Source organism: Canis lupus, chromosome 4, assembly GCF_003254725.2.
Source record: "Canis lupus dingo isolate Sandy chromosome 4, ASM325472v2, whole genome shotgun sequence".
Taxonomy (NCBI): domain Eukaryota; kingdom Metazoa; phylum Chordata; class Mammalia; order Carnivora; family Canidae; genus Canis; species Canis lupus.
This window is the reverse complement of record NC_064246.1, coordinates 69,785,070-69,809,285: the sequence shown is the minus strand read 5'-3', so window position 1 is coordinate 69,809,285 and position 24,216 is coordinate 69,785,070. Positions and strand designations below refer to the sequence as shown.

The 24,216-nt window shown below is 34.7% G+C and overlaps 1 long non-coding RNA gene across 2 annotated transcripts in view; it reads left to right on the top strand.

The window, feature by feature from the left end:
* LOC118354420 (uncharacterized) overlaps positions 1–613 on the top strand; it is a 64,549-nt gene extending 63,936 nt beyond the window's left edge. For both annotated transcript variants that reach the window (XR_004814846.1, XR_007410371.1), the window contains exons 2-3: positions 43–98; positions 492–613. This is a non-coding gene — a long non-coding RNA (uncharacterized LOC118354420). The remainder of the gene's footprint in view (positions 1–42; positions 99–491) is intronic.
* The last annotated feature ends 23,603 nt before the right edge of the window (positions 614–24,216 follow it).

Here is a 24,216-nt window from a genome sequence, read left to right as displayed (position 1 = left end):
GTTCCTTCCAGCTTTGTGTCACTGCCTCTTTTTGTTCTGTAGCTTCTCCCATCCTGGAGCTGGTCTCTCAGAAGATACTCCTGGAATTCCAATTGCAGGTAAAAGACCTTGCGATCATCTAGGTCATGTCCTACACCTTTTTTTTTTTTTTTACAGAAAAAGAAATTGATCCCCAGAGAAATGGAAGATTCCATCAGAGTTAATAAATTCTTAATCCAGGAATAGAATTTTCACTTTTTGTTTTGAGATCACTGCTCTATTTTCAACTCAACAGAATAATTCTGGTCTAATTTTCCAGTAGATCTTTCCAGTAAATCTTTGACTCTGGTCAAAGTTTAATCTGTGTATTTTCAGATTCACATACTTGTCATTTTAATTGGTTAATTGTTAGTCACTTTTATCTCTTATTAGTAGTGTGATGGAGTTGCAATTTATATTTAACATTTGCAATTTCACTGAAGTGTAGCCTTTATTTCCTTTTTTGTCTCAAGGGTTTCCCCATCACTGAACACGAGGTGTTTTGTTCAAGCAGACGGCAAAATGACAGAATCAGGAAGGTCCATGGTGGTTGGTAAGGCATACTGGTAGATTTTTTTGTAAGTATCATGCCTAGGATATTAAAATTTAACTTAAAATGTTGAACAAAGTTCTCTATGGATGTTTTCCCCTTAATTACAATAAATTGTATGACAACCAATCTTGGATATTATTTTCTTATCATCGAAATAAAGAGTAACACATTAACATAATCTTTCAAGGATCAAGTATTATTACACAAAAGCTATATTTCTATAGTAGAAATTGTCATTTTCACTTATTTTTTGACCTATGCTTGGGATAAAACTCCAACTAATCTTTACAGGATTTTAATAATATAGGCAATCTGTATAGGTGGTGATTAGAGTATAATTATAGTATTTTATGGTTTACTTAGAACTTTCCATTGTGTGATCTCAGTTGAGATTTATTATAGTCCTCAATTTATAGGTCTATTATTGTTATATTATGAAATTAACATTTTGTGATGTTAAATTCTTTATTCAGCCACACAATGAGTTAACAGTGTAATCTGAGATTTAACCATGTTATCCAACTATAACTGAACCAACTTGAGTTTGCTTCTTGGTGAATCACAGAAAGTATACCAGGTGCATTATCACACAAAGAAAACTTTATTTGTAGCAAATAAAAAGATCATGGTCGGGGGAGGCAACAGCTTCCAAAGCTGTGACTCCCCAGTAGAGGGTGAATGGATACTTTTGTTTAGGGTTAGAGTGAATATTTAGATAGGGAAGCCTTGTCAATCTGCATAGAGGTGGGCACAAGGTTATGCATGTGCCATAAGGAAATATGCCTATACATACATTGTATGTTATGTAAATGAGACTGAGGCTCCTCCTTGGGCAGAGATTTTAGTATTAAATGAGTTAAAGGTAATTGCATGTTATTTCAGGGGTCACTCCGTGTTCTATCTCCACAGGCTCGAGATGAGTCAGGGGTTAATCTCAACTAAACCATCCAGTGGGGGATCCCTGGGTGGCGCAGCGGTTTGGCGCCTGCCTTTGGCCCAGGGCGCGATCCTGGAGACCAGGGATCGAGTCACACGTCGGGCTCCCAGTGCATGGAGCCTGCTTCTCCCTCTGCCTATGTCTCTGCCTCTCTCTCTTTCTCTCTCTCACTATCACAAATAAATAAATAAAAATTAAAAAAAAAAAAAAGAATAAACCATCCAGTGGTGGTCTGGATGGTCTAGGCCAGTGGAAGGTCAAGGCAGTTGCTATCATCAGGGGGGTGGATTCAGGTTTCATGTATCTGAGTTAAGAAGTAAGGGAAAGAAAAGACAAAAACAGGGCGACAAATCATAAGAGACTCTTAACTCTAAGAAACAAACAGGGTTGCTGGAGGGGAGGTTGGTGAGTGAATGGGCTAAATGGGTGATGAGCATTAAGGAGGGCACTTGATGTAATGAGCACTGGGTGTTATATGCAACAGATGAATCACTGAATTCTACCTCTGAAACTAGTAAGACACTATGCTAATTAAATTGAATTTAACAAAAATGAGTTAAGCTGGAAAGAAGAGCTTAAGGATATAAGACAAATTAGTGAGTATAAACAGGACACTAAAGGTCAGTCTTGGGGTCTGGCTGATGACACAACTTAAAAGTAGTCAGTCAGAAAACAAACATTTCTTGAGCATCTACCATGTGTCAGATACTGTTCTAGGTATTAGACATAGAGTAGCAAAGGTGATGGTCTTGCCCACAAGTTTACAGTCTTCTGGGTAAAGATGGATAAAGACATTAAACAAAAGCAAACAAACAGACATATTAGAAATGAATTTCAGAAAGTACTTATGTGTAGAAAACCCAAGATAATACATCTGTGCTTGGAGGCCAGGTAAAACTAATTGCTTTGGAAAGGATGAGTACAGAAGGCCTGAAGAGGTATCATTTAAGACTCAAGTTAAAAGCAGAAATCAACTAGGTAAAGACTGAGAAAATGTTCCAAAGAGAGGGACCTGAGATGGAACTGCTCATGGTGTGTTCAAAGGAAATGATGAGGTGTAGGGTGAAGAGATAAGAATGATGATATGAGCAAGGAGGGGATTGTAAAGGATCTCATGTATTGTGTTGAATAGTTTGGAATATTTTAGAGACTTAGTGGGAAACTATTAGAGAATTTTCAGGACAGGTGTGGTGGGATAAAATTTACTATTTAGAAAGGTCAGTCAGCTGTACTGTGTGTGGGAAGATATCTTAGAGCAGGAGGCAAAATTGAGGGTACACAGAAAATGGTTAGGAGGCTCCAGAAATAGCCCAGTGAGATAGGATGGTGCCTTGACTGGAAGAAAGTAATAATTAAGGCAGTGAGGAATGTTAGGATGTGGTATGCATTTTGAATTAGATTGACAGGATGGGATGTGGAGGGTAAGAGAAGGAGAAGAATCATGTATAATTCAGGAGGCTTTTGGGATCCCTGGGTGGCGCAGCGGTTTGGCGCCTGCCTTTGGTCCAGGGCGCGATCCTGGAGACCCGGGATCGAATCCCACGTCGGGCTCCCGGTGCATGGAGCCTGCTTCTCCCTCTGCCTGTGTCTCTGCCTCTCTCTCTCTCTCTCTGTGACTATCATAAATAAATTAAAAAAAAATTTTTTTTAAATAAAAAAAAAATTCAGGAGGCTTTTGTTTTGAGCAAATGGGTATACAGTGGTGCCATTTTCTGAATTGGGAGAGGTGTATTGTAAGGAATATTAATTCAATAAATATTTATTGAATACATTTTATCAGTCTATGATTATACTTAGCCCTGGAAATATAGCTGTGAAGGCAACAGAATTAATCTTTGTCTTTATGAAGCTAGATTTCCTGGGTCATGGGGGAGAGACACAATAAATAAATAATATGTGACAGATGGTGAAAAGTGTTATGAAGAAGAATTTAACTTTGCAAAGAAAATTGAAATCCTAAAGTGGGTTTGTTTTTTCCTAGGATTTTTAGGGAGGCCTCGGCAGGGAGGTAATGTTTGTAGAAAGACCTAAAGATCATAAAAGAGTAAGCTATGCCAATGTTCATTGAATATCCATTGCACATATGAACTGAACAGTTATATATTCAAGTCTAGAGTTTAAAAAAGAGATTGAGTATCAACATATAAATGTGGAAATCTTTAGTATATAGCTATTTTTAATGCCATAGAAAGATGAAGGCTCAAGATATAGACATCAGCTTTGAGACATCAACATAGAGATCATATGGGGGAGAAGAAGCTAGGAATGGCAGATAAAAAGAGAGGGAGAAAAAGAGGAAGGGAGAGAAGGAGTGAGAGAAGGAGAGAGACAGGCAGACAGAGTGAAGTTTCAAGTAAAGTGTGAAGAAAAATAAGACTGCAGTCACAGAATTGAATAATAAATTGCTGAAAAAAGGAGACAAGGCCAACTCTCAATTGTGGAGAGAAGAATCATAGTAAGATGAGGACAGACAAATGGCCATTGGCTTTGACAAGATTCGGGTTATTGGTGACTCTGAAAAAAGTCAGTTTAATAAAATTGCGAGGACTGTTGCTCAACAGTAGTGGATTGAGAAGAATATGTGATGTAAGCAAGTGGAAACAATAGGTGTAGACAAGTCTTAGGAAGAATTTTATGTGAAGGAGATCCAAGACACACAGCTATGGCTGAAAGCTCAGATAGGATTAAAAAAAAAAAAAAAAAAAAAGGCTATTTGGGTGTGCCTGGGTTGTTCAGGTGATTGAGATGGCTCAGTCAGTTGAGCATCCAACTCTTGGTTTCAGCTCAGGTTATGATCTTATGGGTAATGGGATTGAGCCCTACACTCAGTGGTGAGTCTACTTAAAGTTTCTCTCCCTCTGATCCCTCTTCTCTCTCAAATAAATAAATCTTTTTAAAAAGAGGCTTTGCTTGTTTTTATGATGAATATATCAGTGCATATTTCCAATTTAGGAAATGATCCAGCTTAGAAAGAAAAACTGATGACATAGGGAAGAGGATAAATCATAATCAATATTGTTATAAAGCCAAAGAAAGATAGGATCTAAGGCATAAGAGGAGGGGTTAGACTTAGCTAGGAAAAAGGATCCTAATACCGTTAGAAGAGGACAGTAAACAGTGTTTGTGTGTGTGTGGTTGGTGATAGTTTGGGAACATTGGTAGCAGGAAGATGAGATTGGCTTTTCTTGTTGAGATTTTATTCTTTTCAATAAAGTATGAGTTGGAAGTTGTTGAAAACTGTATGTGGAAAATAGAGATTTAAGGAGAGCAAGGTGTTAACTAGTCTCAGAGAGGAAAGTGGATTTATTAGAGCAGTGTCAGATGCCCATTAACATAAACACAAGTTTATAGTAAGTCCAGTTAGTATGTGGAATTTGTCCAGGGTTTTTAGCTGCTTGGAAACAGCTGTATCAAGTAAGCAGATGATTGAGTCTAACTAGGGTTAGGGTTTTCCCAGCCCAGTATGGTGAAAGAATTTTTATAAGGGAGTCATTATAGTTTTGGACCATGGAATCTATGCATATAGGAAGTAGGGACATAGAAGGAGGATATAGACAATAAAAAAAGTAACAGAGCCAACAGACTGGAACTAGATTAGGGAGATAGAACAGAAGAGTATAAGTAACTATAAAAGAATGAAGGGTAGTTGAGATAAAAAGGAGGAAAAGTCCGTTGGGTCCTGAAAGGTCCAAGCATTGAGAGGCCATGGTGTTAGATGGCTATTAATTTCACAATGACTGATGAATGGAGTAGCAGAGTCCATCAATGAAATAGAATTTGTAAGTTTTCTAGATGACGTATCATGTATAGTGAGAGTGGTAAGCACTCTGATATGTGCTTCAAAAAAAAAAAAAGCAGTTTTGAAAAAGATGTAGAACAGCTTAGGAGTGATAGTGAGGGAACTATGAAAAGATTCATTCAATCTCTGGAATGTAAGGCCCATAGGAAACAGAGAATAATTTATGTCTGTATTTGAGAGAGAAGCAGGAAGAAATGTATGCAGGCAAGAGCCAAACTTCATTTAGAGCAATAAGGGGTAGGAAATTTTCAGAGATTGTGGGATGTGGGAATGACAGAGTAGGAGTTCCAGAAGTCACAAGGGAAGCATTTGGGAGGATGGAAAAGGATGGGAGATGAAGTTAGATTAACAGTATTACAGAAGAGTAGGGGACTGGTATCCATGTGACGACCCATGAGACTTAGACTGGACTCATGATGTTGACTGAAGGGACCAGGCCTATGTTGTGAAGCCATGCTGCATTTGGCCCAGAACATGTGGCAACTGGAGATTTTTGATGGTTGGCTTAGTCCATAGTTGGAAGTACAGGGTGACTGGAATCACATGGGTTACAGGCCTTGGGTTATTAATCTCATCCACTTATTGCAAATGTAATATTTTCCTTTCTACTTAGCTGGGTCTCTTAAATCATAATACTTTTTCTTTTTTAATTTTTTAAAATTTTATTTATTCATAAGAGACACAGAGAGTGAGGCAGAGACATAGGCAGAGGGAGAAGCAGGCTCCACGCAGGGAGCCCGATGTAGGAATCGATCCTGGGACCCCAGGATCATACCCTGGGCCAAAGACAGGCGCTTAACCACTGAGCCACCCAGGCGTCCCAAATCATAATACTTTTTCAAAGCTCCTATTTGATACACGAATATATTATGTGCTATATAGGGCACAGGAAAAGAAAATTTGCTCCCAGTTCTTGTGAAACCCACTGAACAAGAAAAGGAAAACAACTACAGAAAATAAATGAAGGTTGCTTTATATTATCCAATCTATACATTTATATTAAGATGAAATGTGTAGGATAGGCTAAAAAGAATGCTGCACAGAGAATGTAAATTTTAAATAATGCCTGGAAAACATTTTGCTCTGATGGAAAATAGAGTATAGGGCATTGTGGTTGCCTTCTTATAGTTGCAACAAGTGGAAAAAATTCAAGTTAATTCGATTTATTATAAGGCTGCCCTTTGGAAAATAAATGGCTTCTCATGGAAATTTGGTAAGAGACGTCACACCAAGGTCTCACTAAACCTAGAGGGAGGGTTTCTCAGGATCTCTTGAAAGCTTAGAATTTGTAGTTAATAGATTTTATCTTCTAAGACTTTGCAATTATGACTTGGCCATATTGTAGGAGTCCTGGTCCTACTGTCTCTCAGCTTTCCAACTGTGAATTTTTCACTTCTACTTGTAGTCAAGAGACAAACTGATTAACTCTCATGTCAGGCCAAAGGATTCAACATCCTGCGAATTCAACATCCCATGGATTAACTGCCTTTAATCAGGTACTAGTCCTGCTTTCATTGCAAAGTCAGGAATGAGAAGGATGTGAACATGTGGCTGCATGGGTTTACAGGTGGGCAGATTCCTTTAGAGGAATATACAAGCAAATAAGGTGATGACCGCCATCAATAACTACTAAGTTATTCCAGGCCAGAGAAGCACATGATCAATTGCCTGAAATTATTTATATTTTTGGATTGAGAAGTGGTAATCAGCATTCTGAATTCATGGGTATTTAGTCTTCTAATTTTAATTTTTGTTGCATAATGCTATGTTCCATTTTGGCTTATCCTCTAGAACCTTTTATAAACTTGTATATGAACCATAGGAAGGGAAATGACTTAATAATAAGATAGTTCTCAGGATTATCTTATTACTTTTTCTGCCGCCTGCTAACTATTTGGTGTGGGGACATAAAGAAAATGTATTTGATAAGAAATATATAACTTACTACTAAAATATGCTTCTTGAGAATTATGCCAAGTGAATGGACCAGACTGTCTTTTACTAACGTGATGAATGTATTCCTTAGTACAGCTATATCTCTGCAACAATGAGGGTAAGATAATTTGAGGAAGAGAGGTTTGGGGATATTCTGCATTGACCTTGCCTAAGCCTTGTTTTCCTTCCCCTTAGAAAACTCAATTAAATGTCTTTTATTGAACAGCCTGGCACTTCTTACTTGTATAAACTTTTAATCCAATATTATAGAAATAAAAAAAAAGTTTCCATAAACTTTGCAAATAAAATTAAAACTGTTAAGAAATATCTCCTAATGTATTTCATTGCTAAAATTTTTTCTAAAGTCATACAACCCCAGGCCAGGCCCCCATGGTCTTCTAATGTGATACAGTCACCCTAGTACCTTTAGTATTTGTTGTTTTCAAGGACAAGCAGGAAGGCTGCTAATAACAGAAAGTCACCATAACAACTACAAAATTGTAAACACAGGGAATCACAAACCTTGCAAATTTCTCATAACGGTAGTTTCTAACCTGAATCTAGATTGGTAACTGAAACCCCATGAACTATTATTTTTAGTTTTTTAATCTTTGGGATAAGATATACCAAAACTCTCTTTTTTCACATTACATCCTTCCCTGCTGATAAAATGGAACAGATGGAACACTAACTATCCTCTGGACTCAGGGGACAAATGAGAATTTTCAAAGGCCACCAGATTAACTGATGACTCCTGCATTAGATAGTGGCCTTGCTCAAGAAAAACCTTTGGTGCATTTCCTGCTAATGTTCACAATGATTGTTTCCCGATGATTAAGGATAAAAGGACTCATCCAATACAAAGGTTCTCATGGCCTTCCCTGTTAGCCTATACCATGAGCCCAGCTCCTTGACGCCCTTAGAACTGAGACCTTATATAGTGTCCTTGACTGGAATTTCTTTCTTAGTCTAGTGCCATTCTTTCCCAGGTCAGGGTTAGGTAGGAAAAAAATGTCGCATTCTATTTATCTTCATTATATATCCTAGAACAGAGAAATCTATGAAGCTGGTAAAGAAGAAAAATATGACATAATTTTCTCTCTTCCATATCTGATCACCAGGACTGGCCACAAACATTGTCACAGGCCTCTTACACTTCAAGTTTGCATTCCTAGGGCCATGTTTAGTGTCCTTTCTGTAGAGTATCTGAGTATGAATTGGGGTAGAGGGTGGGCATACAGACTTCTTTTTTCTTTCTTGGGGAGCTATTTGTTCTAAAAGAGGCTCATAAGTCAGATCAAGGACAAGTTAAAGAGAAACAAATCACTGCAATCTCTACGGGCTACACAACTGACTTTATCAGCTGTAGCTTTCAAGGAACTATATGAAATATTGTTGCTATCTAAAAACAAAGTAAGAAATTGTATGTTACTATTTACAAAATAAATGGGATCATTTTTCACAACCTGACCTTTATATGAGGTACTTTTTCATCAGAACATGTATCGAGAGCAGAGAACGAGAGAGACAGAGAGAATGAATAGTGGAGATCAGTATAATAAATATGAAACTAAATTTACTTTCAATACAACAGATTTGAAATCCTTGAACACTGGCTGGAGTTTCTTGTTTTCCACATAAATCAAATGGTTTATCTAAGACAGTGCACTCTACTTTTGACCACATCTTATACAGAATAGAAGTGGGCTTTGAATTTGTGGGAAATGGGTTCCTTTCCTATTTGTAATGCAGGTGATTTTAGGTTTTGATAAGAAAGCAACTGAATTTTATTTCATCTGATAGTTTGAGAATAACACTCAAAATGGAAAAACTAGAATATATTAATATCATTTTAGCGAATAGCAGAATGTTTAAAATAAAAATAATTTGTGGCAAAAGAGTTGGTATTATTTCTATTACTTCAAAATTGAGAGAAGCTATTCAGTACAAATGCAGTGTCATTCAAAGGGTACAAATGCATATCCTAAAGATGTAAGAGGTCCAAAGATGTATGAATTACTATAGTTTTTTTAAAAAAAGATTTTATTTATTTCAGAGAGAAAATAAGCCATGGGGAGGGGGCAGGCAGAGCTAGAAGAAGAAGCAGACTCCCCGCTGAGTAGGGAGCCTAAGATGCAGGGCTCCTTCCAGGGACTCTGGGATCATGGCCTAAGCCGAAAGCAGACACTTAATCAACTGAGCCACCCAGGTGCCCAAATTACTGTGTTTTATAAATTATTTTTTTCTCATCTTACAAAAAAAAAAAAAAGGAAAACGGCTCAACCACACCATTTTACAATTATTTAAAGGGCAAAAAATTACCAAATATTCCCTCCAAAAAACATTTTCAACACAACCACTGTTAGGATGTCAGCACATCTCCTCTTTGATTTTCCTGTGCTTTTTCTCACTCTCTCTCTTTTTCCCACACTTCTACCTTACATAGTGCCATACTGTTTTAATACTTCCAGGTATTTACTTTTAATCAAAAAAGATTTAGAGTGTATAGATTATCTCTTACTGCTATGTAAATGATGATATCACAAGCAAAAAGTCAGAAACATTGACAAATGCGAGTCTTAAAAGATGTGCCTATAGAGTTGGCTAACCACTCTTTGGTCTATGAATTCCAACACTTTATTTAGTTGAAACATGGAAAGTTGAAAGGGGCTGAAAAAAAGAGCTACCAACTTCATTTTTTGAGAAGTGAATACATACTAAAAGTATATTTACTTGAAATTTATCTGGGGTGCTTTCCTTCCTATGTCTTCTAAGAGTTTGTAGATACCTTTCTGAATCTACTCATCTGTTGAGAGGTTGACTTCCAGGGGTTGAGAAAAGAGACTGGAACCCATTTTAATATAATGATATACAAGTGTACTTGATCAATTTGAATGGCCCCAACAATGCACAGATCACAGAAAAGACAGAAAAACACAGCAGAACCCCAAATGGAAGGAAGAATCTGGAATTGTGAGTCCACATTTAGCCAAAAATCCTATTAGTAAGGACCTGGCTGATTTTGAAACTCCAGTTGGGGACTGTCAGGGTATTTGCATAACCTGGGACAAATTACAAAGTACATAAGCCCAGAAAAACTACAATATTTGGGGACTCCAGCACCTTCGCTGTGAAGTAGTCATTCCCTGACTAAGCATAATCAGTGAACATAATAGTTGGCAAATATTCATCTCATTGTATATAATACTGATGCCTGAGTAAATCAGGGAGGTATTCTGTGGCAGAGAGGATGATGGCAGTGGTGACACTTGATGGTCAAGAAAACTGGTGGCTGCATGGAGTTGCCCCTCTTGGTGGGTGCCTGGGCCATGGGAACCTGCTTTGATTATGTACTCGTGCAAGCAAGTGAAAGACCACTATCATTAACTACCAGGAGATTTTAAAGGACGTATGCCTCTGCTAGAAGGCCTCTCCACAAACTGAGCATCCTGAAGAAAGCATGGTGGTATAGTAACGGATGAGGAGGAGGGTTTTAGCTTCAAGGTGGCACCTTGTCTAAGAAGTCAAACCAGACTGAGGAGCAGCACCAATAACAGAAGGAGATAAAAGGCCAGAACTGATGAAACACAGTTTGTAAGCCCCTTTGAGAATCCTCAAAGACATTTAAAGAGGTGCTTTCCATTAATGGGCAACTAGAAATTTGGAGGTCAAGATTTTAGTTCTGAGAGATATCAATGTTAACATTGCATTTGCTCTGTTGTGAGTGTATTGGGAAAGGGAGGTGTCCCATATTGCCTAAGATGAGCAAGTTTTTCATTGACAATAAATTAGAAATTATTTTTCCAAGTCACTGTGGCTATGCTTTATTTATGCATATCATCAGATTATGATGTGAGGCTTTTAACTGTCTTAACTAAAGCTTATTTACTAAAATTACAAAGCTTTATTTTCAACACGTAGAGTTACTATTAAATTAACATTTTCTTTAGTTTCCTTCTTTAAAAAGAAATTCAGAATTTGTGTTTGTTTGCTTATTTTAATTTTAGCTGTAGAAGTGATACTTGCCTGGCTTCAAAAAATGTAAAGATAAGGAAAGCATGAAAAAGCAAATAGCTATCATTTATAATGCTACCATTAATTCCTTCTAAAAATCACAGAGCTAGTGATCAGGATGTGTCAAACCTGAGAACTCTTTTATTGCTCTGTCTTTGTCCTATCTAAGAAAATAATTAATGTCCCCAATTTCTTTTATCTCAGATTTCTAACTGGGAAGTTAAACTAACTATTCATAATCTCTCAAAATAAAATGCCATGCCCATGAGAATTATCCTTCCTACTTCTTGACTGAACGATTTCATGATAAGAGTAATAATGAGCAAAAGGCTGTCACCCAAATGTATAGAATTTGGTGACAATAATATTGGTATCTAACACATTTTGTACTTAGTATGTGTCAGGCTCCATGAATTGTACATGTGTTATCTTATTTGGTCTTCACCAGAACCCTATGAATGGATGCTATTATTATTTCTATTTTACAAATGAAGAAATGAAGGCACATAACATTTGAGTAACTTGTCTAAGGCTACGTAACTACAGTCAGTGGTCACATAGGCAAATGACTTTAATTTATTAACTATGTAAGATTAGTGGATGAGCTGGTATTTACTAGTATACATTCATTTAGTATTACCTATTTACATATGATTCTTTGCAATTTTTAATTTGAAGAGTTTCTGAATTAAAATAAGGCATATATGAAGGGCTGCATTTCAAAATGCCAATTGGTAAACATTATAAAGGAATATAACTCACTTTGGAAGATGCCAATCACTGATATCTCTTCTGTTAGGGAGAAGTTGAATCATTGTGTGTTACAGATCCCTTTTCCAGCTTACTCTGAATAAGGAAGGGACATATTTTGCTGTATTTTAAATGTTACCTTAAGAAATGTGAAATTGTTCGTGAAGTTTGACCTAACTTATTCAGGTCAAAGGAAAAAAGTATAGAGTTGGTTATTTTGTAAATTCATGTTGGCTCATACAGTCTTCTAAGAATCTAAATTTAACTTTATGGATGTAGTAAATCTAATAAATTATATGAGAACAGATGGATCAAGTTATTCCAGATGAACACAGGTGAATCATTTCCAGCAAATGGAAAACATTATCATCCCACACCACCCTGTTACTCAATCAAGGTACAGAAATGTTAAGCAATGAACCTTTTACCTGGGAAGTTTATTCATGATACCTTTATCAGAAATCACAACTGATATGATTCGTAGTTTGCCAACCTTGTTTGTCTGGGGCCATGAAGTATAAGAAGTGGAAGGATGAAGACACACTAGAGAATTTAATCACACAGAAATCCAACTTAGATAACTCGATATTGAGTAAAATGAGACTTTGCCACTAAAGGTGGTGCTTGCCTAAAAGATATCAAAACTAAATGCTATTTTTTTATGACAACTCTTTGAAACTGTAATCATGAACTGTGAGAGGCCATCTGCTGAAAGTGATAAATGAAAAAATATTTTGAGAGCTATCAGTACACTACATTCTCACTAGATCCAAGCAAAGATTCTTTTCTGAACAAGGAACAACAAGACTCATTTTAACCACTTAAATACAGACTTAGGAACCTAATTCTGTCCTATCCTAAATGTGATTTTCAATCCTTAATTAGCATTATCCTAATAAACCCCACTGTTCTAGCACATTAAAACCCATTGATTTTTTTTCCACTAAGATAATTCACTAGGATAAAGACATGCTACTAAGGTAATGATAAGTTGCTTTATTGGTCTGCTGTTCCTTTGCCTGGCAAGGAAATAAACTCATTAATCACGTTATTGATTACTGAAGTAGTCCTTGTCTTTTCTGTAGCGTTGCTTTTGTTCTTCCATATGTTGATATACTACATTCATTTTTCAACACTTAAACTTTCACCTTTTCATTGAAAATCCAAATATAAATTAATACCAAGATCTTAAAAAATTTTCAGTTTGAAAGGGGTCTTTGTCACCTTTTGCTGGAAAGTTGTTTGGTGGAGTTACTGCATAGATTACAAGTATTGGCAACATCAAAATTATGTTACAAAGGCTTAGGCTGACCATCCTCATTTCATTAGATTCTCTTTAGACCATGGTTCCCATATTTATGCCTTGCCTATGTTATCCAGGCTTTTCTACCTAGAAAACTTCTTCATCTATTTAAAACATTAAGGTTGCCCTTTCAAACTAACAAGATCTGATTCTATTAATTCAATCAGACCTCTTTCTTCTATTAAAAGCTGATTATTTTTAACTTGTATGATAATTTCACTCTTTTTTTTTTTTTACCATTTTTTCCCAAGTATGCAATAAACTCATAGGGTTTTGTTAGTTTCAGCTGAACAATATAATGATCCAGCAATTCCATACATTATTCTGTGCTCATCAAGATAAGTGTGCTTTATGTTATGTTATGTTATTTTATGTTATTTTATTTTCATTCCAGTATAGCTAACCTACAGTGTTAGATTAGTTTCAGGTGTACAATATAGTGATTCAACAATTCCATACATCACGCAATGCTCTTAATCCCCATCACCTATTTCACCCATCTCCTCACCCACCTTGCCTCGCAGAACCACCAGTTTGTTCTCTATATCTAAGTGTCTGGGCTTTTGTCTTGTGTGGCTTTATTTTTTTCCCCATTAATAGCTGATTTAAAGCTTGTCTCTAGGAAATTTTCTCTGATCAATTCCAACACTCTTTGATTTGCCTTATCTTTGATATTAGCATACTTAGATATATTGGTTTTAGTGTTTTGCTTAACACTAATTGTACTTTACCTGTGGTTTAACTCACAAGAACATTCCAAGCTTCTCATTGTTGTTCACAATGTCCCCTCCATCTTTTGTAATCTCTCTCATCATCTGTTGGATATAATAATTGATCATCTTTGATAAGCTTTAAGAAATTATTGATCCAATCATTTAACAATTGTCGGAATTTTCTTTTTTATTCAGAAGGTCATAAATATCAGTCTCTCTAACTTTAAGAAGCACCTTCATAGCCTCCTTATAAGGTGGATTACTGTAGTGAAAGCAAGTTTAAGCCAATTTCTGTCAAATATCAAATAATTATTAGAAATAAAGCCATAAAGAAATAAGGTCATTAATACTGGGATTTTTTGTTTGTTTATCAGGGAACCTTTGAACTCCCTCTTCAGCCACTTTGGACAATTGTCTTGCAGGGACAAATATGCGAATACAAGATGTGTAGCATTATAATCCCAAAGCTCCGTTTTGTCTGGTGCTCCACCCCTATCACAGAACAATTTGTTGCTATATCTGATAAAAAAGTAGATTGATGCTGCTATTAAATGCAGCTTCAAGATAGCCCCTTCCTTCACACAGGGACCCAAGGGTAGCAGGATATTCCCAATTAAGGTGGAAAATCCCTGCTGGTAGAAAACCATTCTGCAAGTCAAAGCACCAACAAAGGGGTATTGAGGGACACTGTTTAGATGATACCAAAACACATTTTGGGTATATGTGGGAATTGGAAATAGACCAGGTGATGACATATTCAGGAATAACTTTTAGTTGTATTATTTTGTTATTTTGTTTGACAGGAGTTAATGTTATTTTGACAATGTAAAAAGACACTTTTACCTTTTGTTTTTTTTTTAAGATTTTATTTATTTATTTATTCATGAGAGACACAGAGGGAGAGAGAGAGAGAGGCAGAGACACAGGCAGAGGGAGAAGCAGGCTCCATGCAGAGAGCCCGACGTGGGACTCGATCCCAGGTCTCCAGGATCAGGCCATGGGCCAAAGGCGGCACTAAACCACTGAGCCACCCAGGCTGCCCATTGTCTGCGTTTTTTTTTTTTTTAATTACCACATTCTCTCTAAAAGTATGAGGGTGTTGTAGAGGCACTAACAATCTAATCCAAGGTCTCATTTTGTAATATTAGTATTTCATTTTTACAGAAAGAATGACTGGTGTGGTTAATCCAGCAAATCAGGTTAAGTGTAGGTCAGATAGGTATCTGTGACAGTTCTTTTTCCTCACCCTTCCATGCAGCAGAGGGCAGTAGTGAACTGTGCATATCTCCTCTAGAAACACCAAATAAATATAATTACATAATTATAAATCATATTTTAAATTTTCAAATCATACTTTAAAAATCCTATTGAAAATGACCCACTTTCAATAGTATTTTTGGCCCCCTGAACAAACAGTAACTTACCTGGGCTACAGTTCAGTATATGGTAGCTAATTTTATATCTCAAACTTAAAAGAGTTCCCTTCAGAGAACTTAGGATTTCATTGTATTGCATAGTCATTCACAAATCAGATGTGGGCTGAAATTAAATATCTTTTTCTAAGAAAAATGTAATAGCCTAAAGGAAATTTTTAGCATAGAGGCACTTAGCTATTTCTAGGCTTAAAACATTGTCTTCTTCAAGATAAATATAATATTTTAATGAGATTCTGTCTTCTTTAAAAGCTTTTTTTATACATATTAATTTAAAATAGTGAACTTACCAAATAAACACATTAATGGAATTTTTATTAACTTATTTTTTAATTTATGCAATTGAACTGAAGTATTAAATGTCAACTTTGTAAGGTTCCCCCTCCCCCCCCCCCCGGTTTTTACCTACCTATTTTCATACTTATCCATATTTCCCCTTAAATGACATCTATTGTCTGCCTAGTAAAGAAGATGAAAAGTTAGTGCCCTTATAATCCCCTCAGGTATTACTTCTCCACATTCCTCCAAAATAGTGTTGTATATTATTCAGTTTTAGGATCTATGCCTTATTCATAGAGGGCAATTATTAAAGATTTGTCTACTGAGTATTCAAAAAGCTGGAAGAAATTTCGAATTAAACAAAACCTACTCACATTTACTGAGTTCTGATTGTGCAGAGTGTTTCCAGTTGCTGTTAAGCCACCATCACATTTCTGTTTATCTTTCCAGCTTTGGCATTTGAATAGATCTTTTCAAAGTAGAAAACAGCATGTGTTCTTGGGAAAAAGCTTGTTAGGGACAGAATAGATCTTAGATTTTAGTTGCACAGCTCATATTTATATCTCAGCTCCACTTATCAGTTCCAGACCTTCCACTTCACCACTTTTGCCACCCGTCTAAGTCTTCTCAGAGATGTGTGGCAGTGGCAATGACCATTTTCATATTGTGCTTATCTTGTTTGCTTCAGTTCCTACTTGGAGGAAACTTTTGAGGAGGCCCAGTATTTAAGCTCAGACATATTAGTAATTATATTACATGTAAATGGAAAATGTTACATGTAAATGGAAAATATTGGAATATTTTGACTAGATAAAAATAAATAAAATTGAACTATATACTATTTGTAAGAGACACACATTAATTAGAAAAATAGAGAGAATGAGGGGCACTTGGGTGGCTCAGTCATTTAAATGTCTGACTCTTAGTGGTTGGCTCAGGTCATGATGATCTCTGGGTCAGGAGATCAAGCCCTGGAACAGTTCAGCACTCAGTTAGCTTGAGAGTCTCTGCCTCTGCTCACTTTCTCTTTCTCCCTGTCTCTCTATTAAATAAATAAATAAATAAATAAATAAATAAATAAATAAATAAATAATAAAATCTTTAGAAAAATAGAGAGGATGAAAGTACAAGAAGGAAAAAGATTTCCGACCAAACACTAGTGAAATAAGAAGCTCGTGTAATTTATATAGATATCAAAGTAGATTACAAGACAAGTAGTAGTAGATATAAGTGAGACATTTCATATATAATATGGTCAATTCAAGAGAAAGATGTAACAATTCAATATTTATATTCACTTAAATACATATTTTAAAAATATATAAATGAGAGCTGACAAAATTGAAAAAAGAATAAAAGCAAAGTCAATATTGGAGATTTTAACACACCTTTTTCTTAACTTCTGAAAAAAATTGCTAAAATCAATAAAGATTTGGAACATTTGAGCAACACAATTAACCACCTTGATTTTATTGACATATATTGACTATGACTTCCTAAAGCCATAAAATATATATTATTTTCAATTGCAGAGGGAACATTTACCAAGATAATACATATCTTGGACCATAGAGTGAATCTCAAGAAATCGTAAAAAATTGAAATCATGCGGAAATCTCTTCACAATGGAATTAAACTGGAAATCACCAAGAGTAAAATATTTACAAAATCTTTAAAAGTTTGGAAATTAATCAGCACATTTTTAAATAACCTACTAGTCAAAGAAAAATTTACAAAGGAAATTAGGGGATATTTTAAATTGAATGCTAATTTAATATATCAAAACCTATGGAATTCTCCTAACACTGCATTTAAAGGAAAATTTCAAACTTTGATATTTTTAAAAGCCAATTTTCTTTTCTTTTTCTTTTTTTTTAAGATTTTATTTATTTACTCATGAGAGACACAGAGAGAGAGGCAGAGATATAGGCAGAGGGAGAAGCAGGCTCCATGCTGGGAGCCTGAAGTGGGACTCAATCCTGGAACTTCACGATCATGCTCTGAACCAAAGGCAGATGCTCAAGCACTGAGCCACACAGGCATCCAAAAAAGCCAATTTTCTTAAAATTTATCTGCAAATGCAATACCATCTTAATGAAAATTCTAATTTGTGTGTGTGTGAAACTGACACATTTTCTAAGGGAATGCAGAAGACCTAATAAAGTAAGACAATTTTGGTACAGAAAAACAAATGAAGGATGTACAGTACCAAAGAAAAAGACTAGCTAACAAGCAATAATAACTTAAATAGTGTACAATTAGCATAAGCACAGACAAACAGATCAATGGGCTAGAATAAAAAGCCTAGAAACAGTTTCACACATGATATATGATATGCTGTATGATAAAAGCACCACTGCAGTGGAGTAGGGTAAATAGTGCTGGATTCATTATATATCTATAAGGAAAAATGAGCTTTTATCCTTTACATATTTGATTAATTAATTTGAGATGGATCTAGACTCAATATAAAAAAGGAAACAATAAAGCTACCTGAAGAAAACAGAGAAAATCTTCAAGACCTTGGTATAAACAAAGATTTCTTAACCAGAGTGCAAAAACCCAGTCCATAATAAAAAATACTAATAAGTGGACTACATTAAAATAAAACTTTATATTTATTGAAAGACATTTTTAACATCAAAACTACTTAAATGCAAATCACAGACTGGATATTTGTGACATATATATTTCATAAAGGACTTATATTCATAACAAAGAGCCCCTACAAAATAAACAAAGTATGATGTGATTTTTAAAAATGTGCAGACTTAAACAGACCCTTCATTAAAGAATGCATCCAAATGATTGCTACGATATTAAAATATGCATTTTATAAAGAAAGATGTCCGAATGGCCAAGCAATCAGGGAATTGCAACTGAAGGCACAATGAGATACATATACCCATCTATCACAAGAGCTAAAGTTAAAAAGATTGTCAATTCCAGCAAGGTGGGGAAAGTAGGTAGTGACCAGGGAACCATAGGCACACAATCTTTGAGAGCTCCGATACTGAACTTAGCAAAGCCCATGGAAGGAGAAAACAAATAAGGCCCAGCATGGAGGGGGGCTTCTCTTCCAGTATGCTGGTGCCTCTCATTGGCCAAATCTAAGTTGGAATCCAGAGGATGCTGGATATGGTGACGCAGTTTATAAAAATCAGGTGGATCTGAAGGGGCAAAGTTCCATCATGGTTTATTTAGTATTTGCCATCTCTATCAATCCATCAATTGATCTCTTTATCTTTTCTTTCTTTCTTTCTTTCTTTCTTTCTTTCTTTCTTTCTTTCTTTCTTTCTTTCTTTCTTCTTTCTTTCTTTTCTTTTCTTTCTTTCTTTCTTTCTTTCTTTCTTTCTTTCTTTCTTTCTGATTTTATTTATTTATTCATGAGAGACACAGAGAGATAGAGACAGAGGCAGAGACACAGGCGGAGGGAGAAGCAGGCTCCATGCAGGGAGCCCGACGTGGGACTCGATAGAGGGACTCCAGGATCACACCCTGGCCCAAAGGTGGTGCTAAACCGCTGAGCCACCCCGGCTGCCCCTAATCTATTTATTTTAGACTGAGTGTGTGTGTGTGGAAGCTTTTGCATGTGTAAAATGAAATAAAAGGCCAAAAAGATTGAGAATCACCAACAATTAATATTTGTGTAGTTACTACTTACTACATGCTAAGCATATTGACAGAAACTTCCAGACTTCTTGCTTAAGGTATAGTATAATTAAATTTTTTTCAGTATGATTAAATTTGGTGGTTGGAAAAAGACATTAGCTCAAAACAGTAACATAAGCTGCAACAGAATTTTTTTTAATGTTTCAAGGGCAAAATGGTCTCAAAGCATATTTTATTAAAGTGTTATAATCAAAATTTATGAGAAAAGCAAGACAAGCATTGCCTATATTATAGTAGCTAGTAGTTATAATTACTTTGATTAATGCTATGGGACTTTAATATAGCAATAATAATATTTAGAATTTTAATAACATTTATTTAGGTATCTTACTTATTCTCTTAAAGAAAAAGTCTGCAGACTAACTATTGCAGCTTAGGGTTTTTTATATTAAGTACCTGTCTTTGCCTTTGGATGTAAGACATGTTTGCTGTAGAAAATGGAATATGTGCACAAAAAATACTTATGTTCTAAACATTAAAAATAACATTACATTTTGATATGTTCTGTAGTCTCCTTCAATATATTTCTAAACATATAAACTTTTAAACACAGGATCCTATTTTATGTATAGTTGATGTCTTCAGCTTTCATCTATATCATAGACATTTCCCATCTAAATATTAATGCATATATTTTTATTATTCATATCAGTAATCATTTCCTAATAAGAGATTTCTAGAAGTAACAGTACTTGATTAAATTCACATTATTTTAAGAATCTTGATATATATAGTAAATTACATTCCTGAAAAGACTCATCAATTTACATTCTTAGCAGTATATAAGCTTCACTATTTTTTGACAACTTGATAAGTTAAAAAAATGGTATGGCATTATTTTATTTATTTTTTTAAAGATTCATTTACCTATTTTAGAGAGAGAGTGAGCAAGCAAGGGGTGGGAGAGAGAGAGAATCTTCAAGCCGTCTCTGCTGAGCACAGAGCCCAACACGGGGCTCAAACTCATAACCCATGAGATCATGACCTGAACCAAATCCAAGAGTTGGATGCTCACTCTACTGAGCCACCCAGGTGCTTCATGGTGTGTTATTATTTTAATATGAATTTGCTTAATTTTCAGTTTAAATGTGTTTCTTGTTTCTTGATTACTCATATTTCTTCTGACTTTCACTGAATCCATGTCTGTTCTTTTGGCTAGTGAATATTTTTTAAAATTATTTTTTTACAGAGAGTAAAGATACCAACACTTGTTATATAAGTGCTAAACAGTGTTATAATTTTTAACGCTAAGGCACTTCTGGCTTTTTTTTGTAGTTAAATGTATCATTATTTGTTTTATCTTTAGTATTTTGGGGTTTTATTTTGTTTTACATTTTAATATGCAACCCATGTAAAGTTTACTTGAGTGTATTTGTGAGGGGGGAATCTAATTTATTATATATATAAAAATTTTTTTTTTTTTGCAAACAGGAAATCTTTCAAAAAAGTGTTTAAGAGTAACCTATACCTTTCTCACTGGATTATTTTGTTCTTTACAAAAGCTATACTTTTGATTTTTGTTTTATACTTTGTAGCAGTTGCTAGAGCCTCTAATACAATATTAATAATGCTATTTACACAAATCCTTATTTCTTCTTGATTTTAATAGAAATCCATTAGGTATTTATTATGCAAAACTTATTTATTATTCCATCATAGTCTACCATTTGATATACAATTCTTTTTTAGATGTACAAGTTAATATGGAATATTTTAAAATTTTAAATTGTATGTGTGTATCTTGTGATGAATGAGATTCAGAATTTATGTTTTTTTTATTTACTTTGAACTGAATTGTATTGTAGTAGAATAATTGCTATCTATCATTTCTGCATTTTATAATTTATTGAGGGAGACTTTGTGATTCAATATACATTTTTCCCCAATCTCCAATGAATGCTTGAATATATACAAAAAACATATATAGTGTATATATGTATATTGTGTATGTATGTGTGTATTATATGTGTATAATATATCTGTATATTGTATATGTGTGTATATGTATATATGTATATATATGTGTATATGTGTGTGTGTGTATGTATATGTGTGTAATGGCTAAAATTAACAACTTAGGAAACAACAGATGTAGGCAAGGCTGTGGAGAAAAAGGAACCCTCTTGCACTGTTGATGGGAATGCAAACTGGTACAGCTGCTCTGGAAAACAGTATGGAGGTTCCTCAAAAAGTTAAAAAGAGAACTACCCTACAGCCAATTAGTGGCACTACTACTACCAAAGAATATAAAAAATATTAATTGAATATGAGAATTTTTAACAGGATAATTTAACCTATTTCTATTTATTTCATAACAAATTAGTATGCCCAGAATAGAATTCCTTCCTAAGTATTGTTAGTCTCCAGTAGTTCTCATCTCAATAAATGACATTAACATCTATCCAAATTCCAGGGTACCAGTCACAATTTCTCTTTCTTGTACACTTTGAAAATTCAATCCATCAGCCAATCCTGTTGGCTGTACCTCCAAAGTGAATTTCAGTTCTACCTCTCCCTATCTTTCTTATCATTCTTTCTCACTTAGATTCTCATAATGTTTCATCTATTGCCTCCTTTAATGGATTTTCCATTTAGGATCCAGAATTATATCTTTAAAATATAAGTCAGGTTATGAAATTCTTATGCTTAAAACCTTCCTATGAATTCTCATTGCATTTTAACTTAAATGTAAACTTTTTTCTCACAGGACTGTACTGTTTGACTTCTGTATCCTCATATCACTCCAGCTCACCCATACTGGCCTGTTATCAAGTTCATCCTTACTTTTAGACTTTCATGTATGTACTTCCTTTGCTTAAAATAATCTTTAACCCAGCTTTTAATATCTTGGCTCTTTTTCATACATATGCCTCAGTTGACATATATCTCAGCCGTGAGGCTTTCTTCAACTATTCTATCTAAAAAAGTTACTTTACCTTAACCACAGTGGCATTCAAACAAAAGACATTCCCATGGATATTCTAGCAAGAACAAATTTAAGGAACTCCATCAATTGACTTAACTTCCAGTATTTTATCTTCTCAGAGTTTATGAAAATCTCTCAGTTGTCAAGCAAAGGAGCAAAGGAAGCTTGCTGTAATGTTTAATCAAGAACATAAACTATAAACCTTTAAGACTACTTCTCTTTCCCTGTGCTAAATTTCTCTTAATAGTGAAATGTGGCATTGGTAGCAGAATATTTGGGCTCTGTTAGGAGGTTTTGACTATAGACATATGGTGGAGTGTATGGGTAGGAGTAACTCATTTAACAAATTCATAGGAACAAAGTCAAAGACTGTGTCACTTTGTTTTCTTTTTCTTACAACGGAATATCACTCAGCCATAAAAATGAAATCTTGTCATTTGCAAGGAAGTGGATGGAGCCAGAGAGTATCATGCTAAGCAGAATAAGTCAGAGAAAGAAAAATACCATATGATTTCATTCATATGTGGAATTTAAGAAACAACACAGATAAACATGGGGGAAGAAAGGAGAAGTAAACCAGGAAACAGACTCTTAATTATAGAGAACAAACTGAGGATTACTGGAGGGGTGGTGGGTGGGGGGATTGGCTAAGTGGGTGATGGGTATTAATGCATGCACTTGTGATGAACACTGGGTGTTGTATGTAAGTGATGAATCACTAAATTCTACACCGGAAACTCATATTACACTGTATGTTAACTAACTGGAATTTCAATAAAAACTTGAAAATAGAAGACTGCATCACTTTTTTAAAAAAGACTTATTTATTTTTAGAGATAGAAAGAGTGACTGGGGGAGGGGCAGAAGAAAAGAATCCTCAAGAAAACTCCCTGCTGAGCACAGAGCCTGATGCTGGACTTGATTCCAGGATGCTGAGATCATGACCAGAGTTGAAATCAAGGGTCTGCTGCTTAACCAACTGAGTCACCAGGCGCCCCAAGACTGCATCACTCTTAAAAGAGAGGTACTGTGAGAGGAAAGCTAAGAAAGCATGAGAAAGAAATGCTAAATGCAAAAAAAAAAAAAAAAAAAAAAAAAAAAATTAAAAGCATACATAAACTCAAGCAATTATGTTCAGAAATTTTAATGTTCATCTCTAAAATGCTTTACCCTCTCTTAAAAACACTTTCAAAGTGTCAAAGCTGCGTCAATTCTGATGCTAATCCTCATAATTAATTGCTACTATATTTTTAACACTATCAAAAATTTTAATATACATTTGGTAAAAATATATGGACAAAATTCATATATAATTTTTTAACTTTGCCAATAAAGTAAATCATATGTTGACCTATTGTTCTAATTTTAGTAAATGCTCATTATATCTCATAAATTATTTAATATTTTTTACCTCCTACTAACCAAAAAAGAGAAAATACATGGTACATGTTATAATTGGTTGTTTCATTACTATATACTAGAATTAATACATTGAAAAAATTTTATCATGATGTTTAAGAAAATTATCAACATTATTACCTATTTTTATGATCAATTCTTGTTTGCTTTTTCCTAAAAGCCAATCATTAGATTTTGACTTTGTACTCACACACATTTGAGGCTGTATCATATATTTTATCATATTCTACTGTAAATAATCTTAGTTACTGATAAGCAGAAAATACTATAATTTTATATTGTATAATCTATTTTTATAATGTGTAAAGGTTGATTAGATAATTTCTGTATCTTTTTAATATTCACTAAGATTACTGAACTATTACAGTGTATACTATGATTCACTTCTTAGCAGCTTTTATGATACTTACTGAAATGCTTTCTTTCTTTTTTTTTTTTTTTTTTTACAGATATTTATTTATTCAT